Source organism: Oryctolagus cuniculus, chromosome 5, assembly GCF_051225735.1.
Source record: "Oryctolagus cuniculus isolate XC-2025 breed Fujian yellow rabbit chromosome 5, ASM5122573v1, whole genome shotgun sequence".
NCBI lineage: Eukaryota > Metazoa > Chordata > Mammalia > Lagomorpha > Leporidae > Oryctolagus > Oryctolagus cuniculus.
Window position 1 is genome coordinate 170,062,748 of NC_142871.1, and position 14,966 is coordinate 170,077,713.

Sequence of the window (14,966 nt, forward strand, 5' to 3'; positions counted from 1 at the left end):
AGCAAAACTTTTGTCATGCGGATCTCTTGGATGTGAGTTCTTGGTGCCAACAAGAAAACCGGCTTAGTCGGTTTCAAATTCCCTCAAGTCAGAGGAGGCGGGCTGAGGGGTGAGGCTGTGGGTGAGGTGTCTGGGAGGGGAGGAAGCTCCCAGAGGCAGGGCAGAGGGGACTAGCTATCACAGGGTGAAGACCTCATCCCAGCCTGCATCCCAGCCTGCACCTGCGCCCCACCCCCACTCAGGTGGTGACAAAAAGCTTTAGTAGAAAGCGTTCCTTCTGCCCACACAAGTGCAGGACTTCCGAGAATCCAAAGTAACAACCAGCTCCTCTGGGTGCAGCTCGGGAAGCAGCTGATGGAGCCCTCGCAATTGCTCACAAACCCTCCCGGGCTGCGCCTGTGTCTTGCTTTGCACTGTGTCCCTGTCATTTGCACTGAGGACACTCCAGCCACACAGCGTGCCACTTCACCGGGATATGACTTCAGAGAGGGAGGAAGATGTGGAGTGCGTGATGGCTGACCTGAAGGACCTTCTGGAGAACCCCCCCTGGGTCCCCAGGGACACTGCACAGAGCCTGGATCCCCCGCTTCCTAACCTGTGGCTCTCACTTTTCTGAGCTGTTCTTATAAGTTACTTGTGTTCAGCAGCACTGGCGTTTTTGCTTTTGTTTTTTTAGGAATAAGAGCTACTGTTTCTTTACCAGCCAGGCCCCCAGTGTTGGGACAGGAGACCTAAGATTTGCAGTTTGTCTTTCTTTTTAATTTTTATTTATTTATTTATTTATTTGGTCTCTTTACATTGTGGATGTTGCTTGTCTGAGCCAAGGCCAAGAAACAGCTTTTTTGGTGCCTCTTACACCTGTTTGTCCTAGAGGAAGTTCAAGTTCACAATTTTGTTTGCTTGTTTGTTCCAGGTCCCTGGGCAGACTCCCATTCAGAATGACCCTGAAGTCCCAAGAAGCCTTGGGCAGCAGTGCTCAAAGCTTTCATCCAGTGCTCACTGCCTGATCTCTAGAGCCTATGGAAACATCTGTCAGCTCCGTATCCATGGGTTGGGAAGCCAGCCTGTTAGGTAGGAAGTTAAAAATTAGCCTATGTGTGTGTGCGAGGGGCCTGAAGAAACCAGCATGGCTGTGGAAGTCCCAGCACCCAGCATTGTGCACTTCAAAGTCCTGCCCAGACCCTGATAACCTTCCAGGTGGCCCCAGCCCTCGGGAGAATTCTCTCCTCAGGACCAAATGGGTTACCTGACCTGATAACATGGGACAACACAACCTTCACAGACACCCAAGGGAAGCCCCTGTGCTACTCCAGCAAACCTGGGGAGGAATTTGCTAATTTACTTCCACAAAACCGTTTATCCTAAAGGAGAACGGGGAGGGGGTAAAGAGACTCCCTTAGAAATTGGGAGTGTAAACCCAGACTGTGCATTCGCCGCCCGCCTGGCCTGCATTCTCTCCATTCAACCATGTAATCTCACTCTCCCCCAGTCTGAGTGACTGGGCGCTCTCTATCCATCCCTTCCGCTCTGATGGACGCCTTGTCCCCAATATAATCTTATTACTTAACTCCCTGTCTCAAGCCTGAATTCTTTCTTGCATGAAGACAAGAACCCCACAACTTTTCTCCAGTGACAAAGCAACCATGGATGGAAAATACTCAGGACAACTGCACCTGTGCTGAGCGTGTATGGACTCTCTTCTAGCCATTATTACCAACACAACCGAGTGCTGGCACCCATGTGCACAACATTTACACTGTGTTAGGTATTCTATGTAATGCAGAGATGACTTACCTGACACAGGAAGATGTGAGTGGACCACATACAAATGTCACTGGAGAAAAGGCGGTGGAAGCCTCTTCAAGAAAGAATTCAGTTGTGAGACAGAGAGTGAAGTGATAAGGTTTTACTGGGGATAGGGCATCCGTCAGAAGATGGAAGGTGAAGTAGGCAGGCATACAGGTTAAAATCGTTAGGTTTGTGAGCTGGAAGACCACACCTTCACCACGCCCCTGTGTGACCTCATGCTCCTACCTGGTCGCACCTGGGTGCCCACCAGCCAACCAGGTTAATTAACCACTCCCCTTTGGAAGTGGGTTAAAAGCCTAGGACACGGTGTGTCCCGCCTTCTCTTCTTTGCCATGGCCTCTAGCCTGGAGGGGACTGGCTGTAGCCCTGTGTCTCCAGGGTGTGTGGCCTTCGGGCCACCCACCCTAGGCTTCCTGGCCTAGATGCTCCTCCATGTGGCTGGCTCCTGGTGCTCGGTATGAACCCAGATTTACCTCTTCTCTTAAATAAAGCTCTCACTCTCCTATGCATCTTTCACACGAAATAAAAACTAAAATGTACCATGCTGCCTCGTTTATCTGTGCCGGTATTTAGAATTCTTCTCTAAATATTGGGCAAGAACCCTCTCGGGCTTATTAATGTTGGAGATTTATTAATAAGCATGTGGTGATATCATATGGCACCCCAAATTCTGGTAACATGTGTGCCATCTCAGATGGTGCTTCTGGGGAACTTTAAAGGGCCACATTTTCATATAGATTTTAGGGGGTCATTTCTGATATCAAAGGGATAGAGAGAGCGCCCAGTCACTCAGATTAGGGGAGAGCGAGGTTACATGGTTGAGTGGAGAAAATACACCTGGGCAGACCAGGTGGGCTTCTCAGCTCCCAGGCAGACAGCTGAGCGCAGTTGTCTGGACTCCCTAGTTTTTAAGGAAGTCTGTTTACCCACCTCCCCCTCTCCTCCAGGACACAGGTTTGGGATTCCTAGCAGGAGGGTTTGTTGGGTGAAAATTAGCAAATTCCTCCCTAGATTTGCTGGTGCTGGGCAGAACAGAAGGGCACATGTTATCAGGTAACCCCTTTGGTCCTGAGGTTAGAGAATTCTCCAGGGAGCTTTCCTTGGGGGAAGGGCTGAAAATACATCATTTTGTATGAGAGATTGAGCATTCTCAACAGGGACATAAGGAGGAGGGACCTGGAACTAATTCCTTGTGGATATGGAGGGAGGACCCTACAATCTCAGTGAGACTGGAAGCACTTAACTGATTTCGCTCTCTCCTTCTTATTTTGAGTGTGTCTTATTTCTGAACACTGGAGGTTTCTAGGTGCCTTAGGGGTCTCCCTTTCTCCCCTTGTCTGCTGAGATTAAGGCTTATCATTCAAAATAGTACTTGCTAACTCCTGAGCAGCCATCGTGATCACACCAAGGATGTCACTTTTCTACCTTCAGGAGTCCCAGTAGTCACGAGCAGGCACCTCTCCCACACAAGTCACATGTGACGCCATGTTTGTCCTGCAAACACCCAGCGATCCTACAAGTGCTTTGGCAGCTATGCAAAGGCCGGCCGGGACCAGCAGCTCCAGCAGAGTCAGAGCTGTGAGGTGTCTTTCTTCCAGCCTCAGCCAACTCTTACAACAAGGCAGCCACGTCCCACAAGTGAGCACTTGGGTGATGCAGAAAGAGGGAGCCCACCTGCGGTTTCTGATGAAGTGAGGGATGGCCTTGCCTTGGCTGGTTTGCTAACAGAATACTGAGACTGGCTAACTCATAGAAAAGGAAGTGCATCCCTCACAGTTCTGGGAATCCTGGGTGGGAGAGGCCGCGGAGTCCCAGAGTGCAGGGCATAGGATGGCATAGCAGGGTGCGAGACAGAGCTGCTGGTTTTGTGTGTGTGTGTGTGTGTGTGTTGACAGGCAAAGCTAGGCAGTGAGAGAGACAGAGAGAAAGGTCTTCCTCTGCTACTGCCGGCGCACCCTGTGCCAATGGAAAGCCAGGAGCCAGGTGCTTCCTCCTGGTCTCCCACATGGGTCCAGGGCCCAAACACTTGGGCCATCCTCCACTGCCTTCCCGGGACACAGCAGAGAGCTGGACTGGAAGAGGAGCAACCAGGACAGAATCCGGCGCCCCAACCGGGACTAGAGCTGGGGCTGCTCTTTTAACAAGGCCGTTCCCCAAATAATCCATGACTCTACCAAATTGTTAGCACACAAATGGATTCCTCCATTGCAAAGGCCAGAGCGACAACCACCTCCCACTTAAACCCTCAAACCATAGCAGGCCTGTTATGAGCTTTGTTCTCAAGAGTCAGGGGGCGGGGCGGGGACAAGGAGTGGCGAAAAAATAAAAGTTAAGGAAAAAAAATCCCACGCGGTTCTTGCAGAGTTTTAGAAGGAAACTGTGTTTCCTAATTCAGAGACACGTCATAAAACAAGAGTCAAAGCTTCAGGACACGCTCACAATTTCATTCTAAGCGTATCTTCACAGAAAAACCTTGGAAGGAGATAAATCAGTGTAATGGTGGCTGTTGGCTTCATTTTGAACTTTTAAGTGCTGCATAAATAGACTGCTGTTTTTTAAAATTATATCTTAAAAAGGGTGCTGGAGTAATGTCTTCGTTGGTTTAATTTTACTTCCGGTAAATGGGATTTGCGCAACTAAATTAAATGCAGTTGCAATACCTGGAAGACCTGCCCTTCGACCGGGCCACGCGAAGCCCTCTTGTCCAGAACGTCCAGGCACGGAGGTTTGTCTACCCTGGGCAGCTTGGAGCTGCCCCGAGCACCAAGCGCCCCGTCGCCGGGGCCTCCGCGGGGGCGCCCCTGCAGCCCCAGCCCCCCGACCCCCGCCCGGCCCGGGTCGGAATGGCTCCGCTCTGCCCGGATACCTGCCGACCGCCGTCCGCCCGCCGCGCGCTTCTGTCACAGGGCTCGCAGAGCGCCGGAGCCAGGGCTCATATAGCCGGCAGTCAAAATTGTAATTGTGTGTCAGGATGGCCGAGCGGTCTAAGGCGCCAGACTCAAGCGTTCGCTTCCCGCCTGGGGCTTCTGGTCTCCACCTGGAGGCGTGGGTTCGAATCCCACTTCTGACACAGTTCGCTCTTTTTCCTTCCCGACCACACACGTTCGGTTTTCGGTTTTTCATACCGTGCACGGTAGACAAGGCTGCGAAGTTTGATCCTAAGTTTTCGCGGGTGCCCTGCCAGTTCCAGGGCACAGGCCCTTCGCGGTGCCAACGACTCTTCCGAGAACACTCGTAGGTCACAGCACAGAAACAACCGCCACGCTGCTAAAAAACGGAATCAGAACCGACTTCTGCGAATTACGCGACTTGGAGCTCCTATCTGCGTTCTTTGGAAGGTTGAAGATTGTGTCCTCTTGCAGACCCTAAACCTCGGTCTGAGAATTCGGGGCTTCTGCTTGGCCCACGTTGCGCGCGCTCTCTCCGCACCTGCCACAGCCGGGGCCGGGTCGCAGGCAGGCCGCTGGGCTTTTCCGGGGAAAAAGCGTAATTTGAGATCAAAAGCACACAAATGGGCGACTCGGAGTTTGAGGAAAGTGTCTTTACGAAAGAATAATTTTAAATACTTCGGAAAGGGTGTCTGTTGGGGAAGACGAATGGGCCAGATACCGGGGAGAGAGTGGGAAACGCAAAAACTGTAAAAATAGAGACTGAGGCGGGGGGGGGGGGGCGGGGGGGAGATATAGGTGTGGGGGGGGAGAGAGAGAGAGGCGGGGCAAGAGGGAAACAGAGATGGAGAGGGGGGAGAGAGACAGAGACAAACCTTTCACTGCCCACCAAAACACAGCTTGGCAGGGACACCCAAGTGGGATTAGCTTCTCTCTCTAGAAGCCCCCGCCTCTGCCTCTGCTCTCTTTTCCTGTCCATAATTAAACTCCACTGTGTACACGCCCTTCCTCACCCCGACGGATTCGAAGCACCTACACATTCCCCCTGAAATGGAGAAATTCCGGTTCTTTTCCTCCATTCTCCCCTTTAATTTTTTTTTCCCCCAGCCGTTCCTCTGAACCGGGAGAGCTCAGTGTTCTGTTAGCTGATTTTATGTGCGGCTCCAGAGCAGGCCAAGCCGGTGAACCCGACCAGGAAAATAAAGGCTTGTTTCCCTGTAACACGGAACCTGAGCGGTGGGGAGCCCCCGGCCAGGACACCGCTGTGTCCACCTGCAGCTATTTACAAACGTAAATGCAGACACAGGAAATGTACTTATTGCCACAGTACTTGTATGCGTAAACTCCGAATGTGTCGCACCACAATGAACTTCTTCATCGCGCTTTCCCGCGAACTCTGCGGAGCAGCCTTGTGCGCACACCGCGGCCGTGTTGTGTTTGCCCCGCGTTCCTCTTCCAGGTCCCGCCGTGGAGAAAGGCGGTGCGCTTCCCAGCCTGCGCCCTGGCCGCAGTCTCGGGACGAGAGCGTGCGGCTCCCCCGGCGAAGTCCCGCGCGTGCCTGGCGCTCCGCGGGGTGCCAGGGCGTGGGAGCCGCCGCACAGTCCCGGCCTTTCTCGCTCCACGCCCATCGCCACCTCGTGCCCACCGCCCTCGCGGCTCTCCCGCGTTCTGTCCACCCGCTTGGATCCTTTTTGCAGGCGGGGAGAAGACAGGAGAAGGGGCGACGGGACGTGGCTATCATCGGACCTGGACGGGAGCAGGGAGGACCGATCGGCCGACTTCGCGTCTTCCAAAGGCGCGCGCGGGACCGGCAGTAGAAGGCTCATTTTGTGCGCCCAACCAGCAGGAGTGACTTGACTTGGGGATTTTTGTTTGCTTTGTTTTCCCATAGAGACCTTTAAGTACTGTTTTAAAGGCGGTGCCGAGCAACACCAAGCGTGAAGAGCCTGAACTCGACGCAAGCTGCTGGAGTGAGCTCCCAGTGTGGCCTTGTGAATCATTGCGGCTGCTGCGAACCTTTTCTCGCCCGGAGAGTTAGGAAAACACGGCCACCTGTAGACTCTGGAGGACGAAGGAGAACGTGTGCAGGCGCTCTCCCCAGCACGCCATGGCGTCACCTCTGGGCCCACTGCGACCCTGGTGTTCGACCTCCCAAACGCTTTGGAAAATGCGCCGGACTAAACTCGTTCAAACTTACAACCCCCTCGCTCCCTGTCGGGGTCATTCAGCCTGAAAGGGAGAAAGGGGATTTTCCCTCTGCCTGCCGAAGCTTCGCTGGAATAAGCTAAGATTAAACAGGAGAAAAGCCACACACTCACAGCAACGAGAGAAAAACCCGAGGTGTGACTACCCACCTGTTTAATGGGGTCCCGAAACTCAGATGTCCCCTTTTCTGTAGGAGATGTCCAGAGGCAAGCAAAGCCCGGCTACAGAGCAGAGGAACCCCCCCCACAAGGTGTCCGATGCCCTCTGACTGACAGCAGTCAGGTGTTAGATGCCCACTGTCTTCTTCCCGGGGGAAGGTTCCACAGAGCAGGAGTCAGATAGAAATCCCTGTGCCTGCATCCACTGTTACATCGCTCTGTCGGTTGAGGTAAACATTTTTCTCAAAATGACAGCTTTCAGAGCCAGTCCTACATTCAGAGTCTCTGAGGGTAGGATATTTTACTCTCTTTCAAGCTTCTGGCAACTCTGCAGGGACATCCCCCCCCCAACTTTTTTAATATATATTTTCATTTCATTTGAAAGGTAGAGAGACAGAGACCTCCCATCTGTTGGTTCGCTCCCCCTAGGGCCCACCAGCAGCCAATGCACGGTGAAGCCCTGTCAGAAGCAAGAGTAATTCAAGTTCAAAGTCCACACTGGGCTGATCCCAAGCATTTCCATATAGCAGCTTTCTCCTGCCCAAGGTACACAACTTTCCACTCCCCATAAATACGTATATTTAATAATACCTCCCAAAATTGTGAGGATGAAAATGAGTTTAATACATGTGCAGTGTTTCAAATCTCACTTAATAATTGCATAGTAAATCCTGAATAAGTTACCCAATGTCCAATTGAGGAGGGAGTTTTGAGACATAGGCTCCCACCTCCTTGTTGGGAAGTCATAATAACAAAGCTTTTCTCTCCTCAAAGGACTGGCCTCACAGAGCATGACAGAGTGGCAGTGGGGATACCGTAAGAAAACCAGAACCCAACAGTAGCTAGTAGCGACCTCTGTCATGGCAGATGCCTCTCAATTTCTGTATATTCTTGTCCCCACAGAGATCAGGATTGAAAGCAGAGTCACACATTAGGTGCACGAGTGTGGGCACCCCCCATGGAGAGATACCTGCCACAAGTCATCCATGAGGGGAGAGCCCAAGAGAATCAAACAACAAGGACAAGAAGCCAAAAGACAAAAACTGAGCTGCTCCTGTGTGTAACTGTATCCTGGAGTTGGGAGCGGTCCCTTGATTGAATATACAAAAGGGTGGAGTCTGGGTGAGGTTTAGGGGGGCTTTTTGGGAGTTTCATGGAGCCTCCATGTGGCCATAATGGCGTCTCCTCCTTCCTGGTCCTAGAAGAGACAGGTGCACCATGGGAAGTGGGCATAGTGGGTTGACACATCAGAGGGTGGAGTTACAGTGCAGGGCTATCCAGAAATTGGGAAAACTCTTCCAGTTCCTCTATTCCTACTTAATATTCTTGTCTGTTTCCCCTATGTCACATCAGAGTGTCAACAGAATAAAAAGACCCATAAAAAAGGTTAATAAGAGATTTATGCAGGGCAGAATAAGAGTGACCCAGGCCTGGGAGACACAGGTACAGTGACTTTTAATGACTCTTGGAGGGGTGGAGGGATGTGTGTGCCAGCAGGGAGGTGTAGTGGGCTAAGCCTGCACCTGCGGTGCTGGTTCCTATCCTCTCTGACCCAGCTCTGCTTATGGCCTGGGAAAGCAGCAGAGGATGGCCCAAGTGCTTGGGCCCCTGCACCTGCATGGGAGATACAGAAGAAGCTCCTGGCTCCTGGCTTCGAATCAGCCTAGCTCTGGCTGTCGCAGCCATTTGGGGACTGAACCAGTGGATGGAAGACCTCTCTCTCTGTCTCTCCCTCTCTCTGTCTGTAACTCTACCTCTCAATAAATAAATAGATAAAATGAGTCTTGGGAAGTATTTCAAAGTGATCAACTTCTAGTCAGCATGTATGTATTCCATCATAGTACATTTTCCATTTACCATTACACAGTGAGCACACATTAGTTATTCAGTAGGTTGAGCATACATAGGAATTCTTGGAGCAGATGTTAAAACAGAGATGAAGATTTGGGTGAAGTTCTCAGCTCCTGGCTTTGGCCTGGCCTAGCTCTGCTGTTGTGAGCATTTGGGGGGGTGTATCCGTGGATGGAAGATTTCTCTCTCTTTCTCTGCCTTTCAGGTAAATAGGAATTAGTGAATTTAATTAATTTTTTCAAAAAACACATCAAAAGACAAATATGAGACAACAAAAGCTAAAAGCATTTCCCCAAAACAAATGAATGAGGCTTTAACATCAAAAACAGGTGTCTATTTTGCTGAGTGTGCTGCATTTTGAAAATAAGCAAGCAATGAGGCCGTGTATTTAACACCTTTCTCAGGCCCAGGAAGCCCACGTTGTTGGGGAGCTTAACCTCCTCAGAGCAATGATGACTCTGTCCCTCCAGGGTCAAAATATTATCTGCAATTGTGCTAGCGGCTACAAGCTACAGCCAAACCACAGCTGCAACACTGGGCTTCTAAGAGTTCACAAGAACTCCTAAGCAGCTGAATGGAAATTGGAGGACAGCTTTGGAGCTAAAAATGAGACAGTAGGGGTGGGTGATGTAAATGAAATACATGTGCCATACCCCCACCCCCGGGAAAACCACCCACAAGGAGGGGGCAGCCTACAAGACACAGATTGGCTTTGCCGGAATAGGAACCCTTGCACGGAGCTTGTCAGAAGTGGATGGGGCCCAGATACAGCCACAGCCTGGACCACAGCTACCGTGTCGCATGTCCAAATGTTCCTCTCGAGGTTTCCTGGGGGATGCTCACTTAGGACTCAAAGTAACGGCTGCAGGCCCGGAGGCCAGCGGTCTTCTTTTGGAAGGCGGTAATTTACTTGCATCAGTGCAGCTGGGAGGCCACTGGACGTGAAACCAGCTAGGGAACTGACCCCAAGACTTCTGTCTTAAGAGGTCAACGTGAAGTCTGGCTTCTGTGTGTGACAGCAAACCACGGCACACTATCTTCAGTCTCAGCCCTCCATCCTGAACTCTCTGGCACACTCAGGACTCTGACCACCCACCAGTCTCGCTGGTGCCTTGCTCCCGCTGAAGTGCTATCGCAAGTCTCCCTGATAAGGCTGGGAAGACTGAAGGGATGCATTGACCGTGTAAGACCACCGACACCCAGCTGCTGCCCTACACAGAAAAATCTTGCTACAGCTTCCGGCCGGATCATCTGTTGTAAGTTGCCCTGATGAACTCTTGGAATCTTCTATGAGCTTCCTTCTTCACTTTTCAGTCTCATAATTCCTGCCCTGTGGCTGACATTCAGACATTTTGAGCAGAGAGGGAGAAAACGAGACAAAGCAGTCAGTCAGGGAGACATCCGATCAGGACTGGTCAGCTCAGCCTGCAGGGCCTTCGGGATTCAGATCTTCTGTGTCCGGTTCTTTTCAAGAAACCAGGGTTCTCACTGACCTAGGGAAAAGATGATTTCTGGTTCCTTTCAAAACCTGGAGTACTTATTGATAACTCATCTTAGTAAAACTGCATTAAAAAAAATGCCCCCTCTGTCGGGCTCTGGTTCCTGGCCCCAGCTTCCTGCTAATGCCACCATAGAAGGCAGTAGGGATGGCCTAAGTACTTGGATCCCCGACACCGACGCACGTGGGAGACCTGGACTGAGTTCCTGGCTCAGGGCTTCTTGCAGGCATTTGCACAGTGAGCCAGCAAACGGGATAACTGTCTCTCTCATAACTTATAATTAGTTTTTTTTTTAAGTTCCTTCTCTTCAATAGTGCGATCTCTGGCCAAGACCTTTAGTTTGTTTTTAAATCACACGGAAGAACCGGACATGCAACCATAGGCCGGAAGGGGCAGGCGATGGCAAGGCTGGGACAGCAGGTGGTCGAAGGCTCACGGGAGAATACAAATCCCAGGGAGAGGTCGCACCTTGGGTTCTGAGTTTTAAAAAAGAGGACTTGAGGGAAGGGAAGAAGGCTGCGAGTTCGTCTGGGTGCTGTGTAGGACTTGTCAAAGGTTGCTGCTCTTGGCATGCCCGGAAGCTTGGAGAAGGAGACAGCCAACCAGCCAGGCAGCAGACAGCAAAGGTGGGAGAGAGCGGCATTGTCTAAGAACTGACCTCAGGGCAAAGCCTGGGAGTGGTTCGTTCCAAGAACCGAGACTCTGACTAAAAGCAAAAGCAAACAAAAAGCCGGGCCCGCAGACACAGCCGGGAGGCACCTGAGCCTGTTTGGGGGACAGCGTCCGAGGGCCAAGCCGCCCACGCGCGCACCGGGTCTCGCAGGCCACACGCCACCTGCGTCTCGCTGTGCTGGAGACCCCAGCCGCCGGCCTCGGCGGGGAGGTGTGGAATCGCCGCGTCTCCCTCGATTCCGCAGGCACGCTTGCGGGAGGAATGTGCTTTCCTCCTTCCCTTCCGCCGGCTACGCCCGCGACGTGGGCCAGCGCGCGCCGTCGGGGGCAGGCGCGGAACCACGTTCTTGAATCTGTCCCTACGGATCCGCCGGTGAGCCCCGAACAGGTGCACGCCGCGTTTCCGAGACAGAGGTCCGGAGTCCTGCTTTCTGGAAGAATCGGCAGAACGCAGACCTCGTAGGGCTGGCTCGAGGCTCAGACTTTTGAGAAGGACACGTGAGACCGACCGGGAATGAAAGCAGAGGCTGGAGGAGGTGGAAGCGCGAGGCGGGAAAATCCTGGGGAGAGTGGGCGTCTGGGCTAAGAGGGGGGAAGAAGCGAGGCTGCGTCAGCGCTGCGGCGCCGCAGGCCTGCGCTCGTCCCGCAATTCCCCAGAGCTGCGGGGGCGAGACCACCCTCTCCGAGCGCCCTGCTCTCGCACTGGATCGGGGCTGCTGTTCTCCAGCCCTGCAAGGCTCCCACGCGCGCACCAAGCAGGTGCGGCCAGGTGCGAGCTGCGAGCGACAGCGACACCCACGCGCCGCGCTCCTCCCCGTTTGGGGGATCTTGATGGAACCGATCTTTACCAACGTGTCGAGAGCCCTGAGACCTGCCGGGACCGAAGCGCGCGGGTTTACTGCTAGAGCTGCTCTGCCTTCAGATGGAGCCCCTTATGAAACGTGGAGTTAAAAATAGGGAGAGGAGGGCTCGGCGCACGGCCCGGCCCACGGCTGGGTCCACGCTGAGCCCACGACGGGGCCAGGGCTGGAGCAGTGGACGCCAGGGAAGGCACACTCGCGATGCCACGTTTGTCGTCTGTGGCCCTAGCGATGAGATTCCAGGAAACCCAAGTTTGGAAGAAAGACCTCAGAAACCTGAAAAGCCGAGGGACAGACAGGCAGGCAGGCCGGCAGACAAACACACACACACACACACACACACACACACACAGAGAGAGAGAGAGAGAGAGAGAGAGAGAGAGAGAATATGAAAGAATGAGAGAGAGTCAGTTTTCCACCTTCTAGTTCTCCCCTTATTGCCTGCGTGTGCCGGGGCTGGGCAAGGCCCGGGCCAAGTCGCCCCATCTGGGTTCCCCACGCGGGTGTCAAGGACCCAAGGGCTAGAGCCCACACCCCTGCCCGGCGAGGTGCAGGTTGCCAGGAAGCTGGAACTGACTGAGCAGCAGTCAGTTCTGCTTCCCAGGAGTCCCTTAGTGATTAGTTTAATCATTTTATGTAGTGAGACAAAGGCTTTTCCACAGAGCCTGGGTAGCTCAGTCGGTAGAGCATCAGACTTTTAATCTGAGGGTCCAGGGTTCAAGTCCCTGTCCAGGCGCACTGGTTCATTTCACCCCCTCTAGATTACTTCGTTGCGGTGACCTGTTTTTGCCTTGGGTCATTAGGAATTTGACAGTATCCACTCAGTACCCTGTGTCAGTGTTAGCAGAAACACTTTCCAAAGGAAACTAAAAAGAGCATCTTATAAAAATAACAGGGAAAATGAAATAATAAAAGAAAATGTACAGATGTTTAGAAATATACTCAAATATGCCAGAAATCACAAAAAATGTAAATGGTCTAAACACTCTCTTTAAATGACAAATATTTTTGGACCACATTTTAAAATGAAAGAAACCAGTGGTAAGGTTACTGGAATACTCATCTTTTTTTAAATTCCCACTATTGTGCATTGACTGGGGTTGCAGCTTGGGTGGCCTGACAAGAAGCCAGGAACTTCACAAGCATAGTCTACCTCCGAGTTTCCTCATGACCCAACTTTTCCTACAGAGAAGATGTGCAAAAGCCCCTGGCTGAAAACAAGTCAGAACACTTTCTGAGATTGTCTTGTCTGTCTTTTCAGTGTTTACATTATGATTCTGTCGTTAAGGCTAATAACCCTGGCCGTGGGTGGCCAGTGTGCTAAGCCATTTCCTCTCGATACACTGAGTTCAATGTCACTCACGAAGTAGTCCTTTTTGTCTCAGGTCTAAGATGCACCTGTGGGTCCATAGTGTTAGTCGTCAACCTCTTTTTTTTTTAAGTTATGTTATTTATTTGAATAATTAGGCCCATGTCATTCAAAATCATTTCCCTGTCTTTGCTTATTTATTTACGTTTGCACATATGTATAACACAGCATCATTTTAAATGTGAAAACTATGTGAAGAGGTAGGTACTCAAAGAAGGCTTACCCTCCTTGGCTGTGTGTGTTCCCTCCTTCCCATCCACTCCCACAGCAACCCATCTCACGACTTCCTAGATCATCTTTCCTGCATGTCTTTGTAAATAAACAAGCAGACACATCATTTTAAAAATATTCTCGTCTTTCTTAGACTAAAGACAGTGTCCTATAGGTACTGGCTGGACCTCAATACTTTGACTTAGCAACAGCCCCTGGAAATCCAGCCTGCACTTTTCTACAGCTGCGCTGAACTCCACGTGGATGTGACAAGCTAGTTAAGCACACCTCACGCGCGAGCATTTGGTGTTCCTGATATTTTGAAATTTCAAACATGCTGCCATGAATAAGCAGGTTCATGAATAGCTTCAGTTTGCTGGATGTAGATTTTCAGGGTGAACTGTTAGACTTGGGGTTGCTGGGGCAGCCTTTGGCACAGCAGTTGAGGCGCGGCTTGAGACGCACACATTGGTGTGCCTAGGCTCAAGTCCTGGCTCCACTCCCGACTCCATTTCCTGCTGGGATGCACCCTGGGAAATAGCAGGTCATCTCACAAGTAGCTGGGGCCCTGCCACCCACCCACATGCCAGATCTGGATTGAGGTCCTGGCTCCTGGCTTCAGTCTGGCCAGGACTGGGCTATTGTGGGCATTTTTGGAGTAAACCAGCAGATGGGAGATTTCTCCCTCGCTCTCCTCCCCTCACTCCCTGCCTTTCAAATAAATAAAATTTTAAAATTATTTAAAGATTTAATTATTTTTCTTAAAAAAAGAATAGGGCAATGGCATTGTGGTGTAGTTAAAGCTGCCACCTGAGGCACCGACATCCAACATAGCCTGCCCAGCCCCAGCCATTGTGGCCATCTGGGGAGTGAACCAGTGGATGGAAGATCTCTCTCTCTCTCTCTCTCTCTCTCTCTCTCTCTCTCCCTGTCTGTCTCTCTCTGCCTATCCCCCTTCTGTATCTCTAATTTTCAAATAAATAAATAAATCTTTTTTTAAAAAAGAATGGAGATTGTTGGTGAAGTCATTCACATATATGTAATTTCATTAACTATAAATTACCTCCACGAAGATCGTGCTTTGCCTACATTCTAATCAGAAACATGTTCTCTACAGCCTTGACATACTTCTTACATTTTTGTCAGTCTGACAGCAGAAGTCATGTACCTCTGTGTCATTGCAATTTACAGTTCTTTACTATGGCGTCTGAACATATTTTCATGTGTGCAAGGCATAAATATACATGTATACATAATTATCGTGAACACCTTAGCCCATCTCACTATGAAGCTTTGTCCTTTCTTTCACTGTTACAGCTTCCCTGGATATGTGGGATTTAACCCCTCAAAATGCACTGCAGACACTGCCCCCCCACCTCCACTCCTACCCCTGTCTGCCAGCTCTCTGTAGTGTCCTAGCACGGTGATTGCTTTGTGCAGTTTAA

At 51.3% G+C, this 14,966-nt stretch overlaps 1 long non-coding RNA gene and 2 other non-coding genes across 10 annotated transcripts in view; all 3 read left to right on the forward strand.

Annotated features, from left to right (window-relative positions):
* LOC103345140 (uncharacterized) overlaps window positions 1-14,966 on the forward strand; it is a 297,246-nt gene that overhangs the window by 21,368 nt on the left and 260,912 nt on the right. For 2 of the 8 annotated variants that reach the window (XR_016234429.1, XR_016234422.1), the window contains exons 3-4: window positions 914-1,071; window positions 7,964-8,838. The exons of 2 other annotated variants lie outside the window; for them this stretch is intronic. This is a non-coding gene — a long non-coding RNA (uncharacterized LOC103345140). Of the gene's footprint in view, window positions 1-913; window positions 1,072-7,963; window positions 8,839-14,966 lie in introns of those variants that run through there. 4 more of the 8 variants (XR_016234425.1, XR_016234423.1, XR_016234424.1 and 1 more) reach the window with 4 other exon arrangements.
* On the forward strand, window positions 4,775-4,879 carry TRNAL-CAA (transfer RNA leucine (anticodon CAA)). The gene is made up of 2 exons: window positions 4,775-4,812; window positions 4,834-4,879. It is a non-coding gene; the product is annotated as a tRNA-Leu (tRNA).
* Window positions 12,606-12,678, forward strand: TRNAK-UUU (transfer RNA lysine (anticodon UUU)). The gene has a single exon. It is a non-coding gene; the product is annotated as a tRNA-Lys (tRNA).